This window comes from Hylobates moloch, unplaced genomic scaffold (genome assembly GCF_009828535.3).
Source record: "Hylobates moloch isolate HMO894 unplaced genomic scaffold, HMol_V3 SCAFFOLD_6, whole genome shotgun sequence".
Lineage (NCBI taxonomy): Eukaryota > Metazoa > Chordata > Mammalia > Primates > Hylobatidae > Hylobates > Hylobates moloch.
In genome coordinates, this window is record NW_026652281.1 from 107,628,243 (window position 1) to 107,635,609 (window position 7,367).

At 42.4% G+C, this 7,367-nt stretch overlaps 1 long non-coding RNA gene across 1 annotated transcript; it reads left to right on the forward strand.

Moving 5' to 3' along the window:
* The first annotated feature begins 556 nt into the window (after positions 1–556).
* Positions 557–6,503, forward strand: LOC131383855 (uncharacterized). The gene is made up of 3 exons (XR_009214240.1): positions 557–695; positions 5,701–5,775; positions 6,421–6,503. It is a non-coding gene; the product is annotated as an uncharacterized LOC131383855 (long non-coding RNA).
* Positions 6,504–7,367: the final 864 nt, after the last annotated feature.

Sequence of the window (7,367 nt, forward strand, 5' to 3'; positions counted from 1 at the left end):
ATTTGTTATGACAACCCTAGGAAACAAATACACTACCCTACAGAAACATCATATACCACCCTAAACAAAAGTCTTTCCTCTGTGTATCCTATCTGTCCTTTTCCCAGTGTGACATAAGTGAAAATATCCTCATAAGGTTAGTCTTTGGGCCTTCAGGTTTGCCAGGCCATATTGTGACCTGATACTCACCGGCTATAGTGCTGTTAGCACTTTTTAAAATCTGTAAAATGCAGAGAATAATACCTGTATCCTTCATAAAGCTGTTTTGAAAAAAGATGAGTTAATATATAATCAAGCACTTTTGAAGGTAGAAAATACTATATTGATGTAAACATAATTATAAATACTGCAACTTCGTAAATAGTAAGCTCAAATAGTTACTAGTCCAGACTTTTATTTTTATCAGTTGAATTTCACCCATAGTTACACATAAAAAATAATATTTATTCTGATTTCCTTACATAAATTATCTATCTTGAGACAACAGGTCAAATACTTTCTTTCCAGGGCAGACCAATTAATAGTAAGTTTTCTTAGTCCTCAGGTGTCTCATTTCCTCTGTCTTAGAAGCCATGGATGTCAATGAAGATATGGAATTCACTTATTCATTCTTATAAATATTACTTAGTGTCCTTGTGCTTGGCACTGTGCTTGGTCATTGAGATCTACTGTTCAAAAGCAAGATAACATACAGGGTAAGGTGATGGGGACTGCCTCTGAGGTGTGTAGTCTCTGAGAAGATGGTATTTGAGCAAACACCTAAAGGACAAGAGGTGGGGTAGATTTTGCTGGGTAGACCTTGACAAAGAGGTGGGATTTTAGTCAAAGTAAAATGGGAAGCCCTTGGAGGGTTTTGAGTGAGGGAGTGGCATTATCTGATTTCAATGTAAAAAATGGAGCTGGCTGCTGTGGGGAGGGCTGATTGTAAGGTGCAAAGCGGAGGCAGGAAGGCCCTTTAGCAGGCTTCTGGGGCATGCTATGATTGATGGTGGCTTGGAACAGGATGGTCTTGGGGTGGTGGGGTATGAATAGACCAGGACACATCTGAAGAAGCAATAAGCAGATTCTGTGGATAGGTGGGATGTTAGGGTGGGGAAGAAATAAGTGGGGCTCAGATAACCTGACCTTTTCATCAGCAGCCCTGATTGAAAGCAGCCCCACTGGATACACCAAATTTTGCAAATTGTTGTCTCAAGTATCTGTCTCCTACCTGGTAAATCTGCATTCACTGCTGGAAGACAGATGAATGTGGTTGAGCTCAGTTACCTCATTTTGGCTGCTTAGAACAACTTGCTTTGAAGCCATGCAAAGAAAGAAGTTCTCTATTAGCACCTGCTCTTCTTGGGGCTCTGAATGACTTTGTCTCTATTTAAACCTGCTAAGGAGGGCTAAGGGCATTTATCCTATCCCTGGTTCTAATATAAGATGAGAATATTTGGGTCATTTCATTTTTCTGTATCTTTTCATCCAAGAGGTGGGGATATTAGTGCCCACTCTGCAGAGGTTTTCTGACAATAAGATGAAATAACATGTGGTCTGGCAGATAGTTGACCTTCAATAAAAGATAATGATGATGCTGATGGTGATAAATGTCTCACAAGACACAAGTGAATGAAATTGACCTGATTCCAGCTGAGCTTGGAATCATCTCGTTCCATCTAAGTCTCTCCACTACCAAAAAACCCTCAATACAACTTTAGCCTGGGTCCATAAAGAAATATCCTAGGATTTGGTTCATCCTGAGTACCAGCTCAGGCTGACTGGGTAACTCTTAATGTTAGTACATTACTTATTCTCAGTTATTTTGTGAGGCATGAGAATTTTTGAAACAATAACAAGAAAAACTAGTTTCTGATAAAATAACGAGCCTTCCTTATTTTGAGCTTTCCTTTGATGCTTGCCACCTCCCTCCCATTATGGCTTTTTGTCCACCATTGAAAAGGCCATTGTCCTCAATTTGTGCCCAGCTGGAGACAGAACATTGAGCTGAACAGTGCAAAGAAGCAAAGAAATCACACTGAGATGATATTTTCCTTTATGAGACATTGGAACAATCATAACAGAGAGAATGTCTTATGAGCTGATCATCAGTTTTAAATATGGAAAATGTTTCTTGCTTTGGAGCCATCATTATGCCCTTATATATTTGATGTCACTGACAGAGCAAGTGAGAGATTTGTCCCATATAAATAACGTATTTAACAGAAAGAGAGAAAAGAAAAAAGTATGATTGCTTCCTAAATCCTGATATCATACTAGGAGTCCTGCACATTTGGGAAGAAGTTGTATTCTTTTTGAGATGGGGATCTCACTCTGTCGCCCAGGCTGGAGTGCAGTGGCATGATCATAGCTCACAGCAATCTCAACATCCTAGGCTCAAGCACTCCTCCCCTCGCAGCTTCCTGAGTAGATGGGACTACAGAGGTGCACCCCCAAACCCAGGCAATTCTTTTATTTTTTATTTTTTATTTTTTTATTTTTTTTAGAGATAGGGTCTCACTATGTTGCCTAGGCTGGTCTCAAATTCCTAGCCTCAAGTGATCCTCCTACCTTGGCCTCCCAAAGTGCTGGAGTTACAGGTGTGAGCCACCATGCCTGGCCTAAAGTTGCATTCTTGATCTGAATGCATGACTTTTATCCTCCTCTAGTTTATTCTCTTTTTTTTTTCCAAAATGCTTTGCTATTTTTGCATGACACTTTCCTTTATGTCTTTAATCATTTTAAGCATACTTATTTGCAGTCTCTACCAGATTGTTCTATCATCTGAAGCTCTCGAAGGTATAAATCTGCTATTTGCTTTATCTACATACACTCTTGGTCTTTAGTTTGTAATGTGTGAGTACATCCTCAGCAGGGCTTTATTTACAGGAATTCTAGGTGCCCTGTGTGAAAGTGTGGCTCTCCAGAGCATTTTGGGTTTGCTCCTGCCAAATGCCACAGGGATATTCCTGGCCTGAGACTAAGTTTGATTTTAATTTTTCAGCTTAGAGGTTTCTCAATTTGGTAGATAGTAACGAATCCCCTTACCTTGTAAAGCACAGTCACAGATTCTCAAAGGACACTTGTTTCCTTCCTATGCACCATGAAAAGACAAGCATTGTTGTGACAATAGATGGATTTTTCCCCCTTAGGCCATCTTTTTAAGGGTCTAGTTTTATGTGAGGATTCAGTTTCCCCTTGCTAATTTTCATGGACCCTTGTCCCCATGTGAGTTCTGGAACCTAATCCCTGTAGTCACTGAGCCTGAGCAGTGCTCCTCAAGGCACATACACGTCCCACAGTTTACTGATTTTGTTTCAGTTCCCTCTTTGTACCTAGCATTTGGGGAGTTTTCTACTTGCCAGCTTAGCTCTATACTTAAAAGAATGTGTGTTCCATTTTATTCAAAATATGTTAACTTTCTGGTGGAAGGGTTTTTGAGTTATCTGGCCTAGCCACCATATGGCTGGAAATAGAACTACCAATTCATTCTTCATGCTTGCAGCCAAAGAGACCTGTCTAAAATACAAGATTTTGTCACCAGCCTTGCATAAAACTCTTGAATGGCTCCCCATTGATCTTAGGACAGGCACTGAAATCTATAATCTATAAGGCCTTGAATGGATGGGTCCATACCTGTTTCTCCAGTCTCACGTTGCATCATATCCTTCTCATTCTCTGTGTTCTGCTCATACTGGGGTTTTTTGGTTTCTGGACTGTACCTTACTCCTTACCATATCAACTTCCCACATTCTGTTCCTTCTTAGTGGAACACCCCTGTGTTCTCTCAGGACTCACCCTTCATATCTCAACATAACTGCATCATGGCAGTTGTCTAGGTTGAGTTTCCTCTGGCTCATGTGTTTGTTTCCTCAGATACCTATCCTTTATTATACTTATCACAATTGTGTTTTTACTTTTATTTTTGTAGTTATTTTATTAATATTTCTTTCACCCACTGGGCTTCAGGCTCTGTGAAGGCAGGGGCCATATCTGTTTTTGCTTTGTGTTTTTGTTAGTCAGTAAAAGTAACATTAGCTTTTACACTCACACTAACGTAAACAATCCTAAAATGTCAGCTGTTTAACAACATTGAAATTGGATTCCTTTCACCATAGTCCAAAGTGGGTCAGGGCACTCTTCTCCAACTGGATCCCCAAAGACCCAGGTTGCACTCCCATCTTTAGCATGTCACCATCAAGAGTCACATGGGAAGGGAGGAGAAGGAAGGGCCATGAGGAAGGTTTCTATGAGCCAGGCCAGGCATGCATCTCTCCCACCTACATTCCATTGGCCAGAGCTCAGTCATAAGGCCCCATTGTAAAAGAGCTGGGAAATATAGATTATCTGTGAGCCTGGGAAGAAGAGGAGAAAATGTTTATCAGCAGGCATTCAAGTCTCTGCCACACCATCCTATTTTTAGCAAAGAGTAGTTCCTGGTAATAGGAAGTTCTTGATAAGCACAAATTGAATGTATCAATGAATAGATGGCTGGCTGGGTGGTTGGGTGGGTGGATGGGTGGATGGATGGATGGTTTTGCTGTAAATGAATGGCTCATTATTCATTTAGTCTGTAAGCTCATTAAATACAATGACCATAATGACCGTATCTTTAAGTATAATGACCATATGTTAAGTATAAGGACCATATCTTTAAGTATATTGACCATACCATATTGTTCATTATGATATCCCCACTGCTAGAGAAGTTTTTGGCACAAGTAGAAGCTCATGCAGGAATGAATAATTACCACTGCTTGGGAGATTTCATGAAAGAGATGGAGTGCTAGGGGGTCCTTAAAGAAGGGTATGAAAAGAAATTAGGAGGGCAACTTAAGAAATAAATTTGTGAAGACACGGGATGGATAGGGGAAAAAGTAGAAAAAATGATGAAAGGTTAGTGTGCCTATAGCTGAGGGTAACAAAGAAGGGAATCAATGGCAAGTGTGCCTATAGCTGAGAGTAACAAAGGAGGGAATCAATGGCGAGAATGAAGAACCTTACAGAGGTAATATTTCACCTGGCTAGTGTCATTTGAACGCCATGTCTGCTAAGTTGAAAATTCCTTCATTTTCTCTTTCGATGTATGATAGCCTTACACCTAGGAATAAGGTTGTCTCTTCAGTGAAATAACGTCTTTCCCTCTCCCTTCTTGACCCTTACTGACTAAAATGAGTACTATGTGCACAGTAAGTGTGTATTTGGATTGGCCAGAAGTTGGTACTGTGAAAGTCACTTTGCCTCTGACCATGCAGAATGGAAAACCACACTAGTTCCAGCCCCAGGTGTCAGTCAGGCCAGGATTTCGCCCTAGCCCTTTTCCAATCAATACTTAGAAATGCCTGGTGCCATCAGGAGGGAGCTGCATTTTAAAAAAATGAATAAAGTAGGACAGCCAAAATCTTTACATTCTTTATGCTTTTCTCTGCAGCTTTCTGCCCAGGGATGGAGACTACCCTGATAGATGCAGATGGGCAGCCTGAAGGTGCCATACCCCTCTGCCCTGAGAAGGGGATAGGGGATACAAAAAGTAGCCAGTCCTACAATACAGGCTTCTGAAATGCACTATCAGAGTTAGTGACAAGGGAGCCGCTCTACCTCTGGGGCTACAGCAGTGCAGGGAGCTTTAGTGGATCAATACTTTAGTCTTGTCATGCTAATTGCTCATTGGTTGACATTCATGATCCTTCCTTGCTCCCTCCGTATGTAAACTCTTTACAGCTGGATCAGCGAGATGCAAAAATCCCCAGCCTTCAAAGCCAGCTCCTGCAGAAGAGAGAGGGCCTGGCAGCTGAGGTATGGTGCGCCCCTATTTTCTTGCTCCCCTTAAAAGAGCTTCATGTGTGTCTGTATGTGGTGGTGTGATAGGGAGACGCACGAAGAAATGCCTCAGGAACTCTCCTGCGACACGTAAATGGTATTATCTTTTCAGAACAAAACAATTCTATTCCTATTCCACCCCCGCCCCCCCAAAAAAACCCCAGAAAACAAAAATATCCACCGGTTCTATGAGTTTGATTGCAGCCCTTCTTCTGTTTTGGTGAATGTGTCACCCTCCACCAGTTCACAATGAACATGTACCTGCACTGTCCTCTTTGCTCTCAGACTAGGGCATGTCAGACCAAGCTGCCAAGAAAGAAAGAGAGAGAGAGAGGAGAGAGAGAGAGAGAGAGAGAGAGAGAGAATATGTGTGTGTGTGTGTGTGTGTGTGTGTGTGTGTGTGTGTGTGTGATCACGCCTACCATATTGGCTTCCTGTCCCTGGAACATCAGGTTTTCTAGCTGGCTGAGCCTGTCCCCACACTCATTGTTGCCACTGAGACCATCCCAACTCCTACCCTGTATGCTCCAGGCCTGTGCTATGCAGGGTTTTGTTAAGCCGGTTAGTATTAATTGATTTTTTTTTCCATTTTTTTCTTTCTTTCCCTGGGCGGGTCAATAGCTGGATGCTTCAGGAGCAGAGGATCTATCAACTGCAGACCAAGCATAGGGAGACGCAGGCAAACCTGGAACAGTAACCCAGCCAGCTCCAGTTGCTCCGACAGTACTTGGTGGCCAGAGAGTGGGCAGCAGAAAGCATGCCCCAGGCCATGAAGCAGGAAATCGACTCTGACTCAATCCTTGAGGTCTGGTAAGTTTCTTTACTTTTGAAAAGTAAGGCAAATGTTAACCAAGTCTTTATTTCTTGCTCAAGAGTCAGCAGTATCTGGGCCGATTTCAGTGAGTGAGCTAAAGATCAAAATTGGAATGCTCCAGCAGATCTGGAAGGATGGAGGGGTTGGGGGAAGGAATAGGGGCTTGCAGTATAGACAAGGGCTAACCAAACTCCGATCCTAAGGTGAGCCACTGCAGCCAAGCAGATATCCTGTGTATCGATCCCTGCATCCTGTTATTGATTTCCTCTTGGGGCCAAGAATGGGGTGGACCTATGCAGGACAAGAGGGGAACTGATACCCTCCCAGAGGGCCAAGCAGCCCTAATCGGTGATAACAGTGTTAAGTGGTCAGCCTGGAGATGAGGTTTGCTTAGATCTATTGATCTGCACTCCCCTGAGATATAAATCCTTCTGAATTTGCTTCCTTGGATATAAATATTTATAATTAAAATAGCCTAGGAGCTTCTTACAGACACACAGAGAGTGGCCCATCCCAGGATAAGGCTTGATACCAATCTCTTTCGTCTCCCTACTCGGTACACTCTTTTCACTGTCTTGCATCTGTTTATACATCTCTGTTCTCTGTTTTGAACCCTATTTTGCTCAGCCTCTGAGTGACAGGCACAGTATCTCAGACTATCAGAAGCCGGAAAAAATCCATTCTTTCTGAATGCAGCCTCCAGCTGAGGAGGGAGTGCTGATCCCCCCAGCCAAGGCTACACAGTTTCATGTGC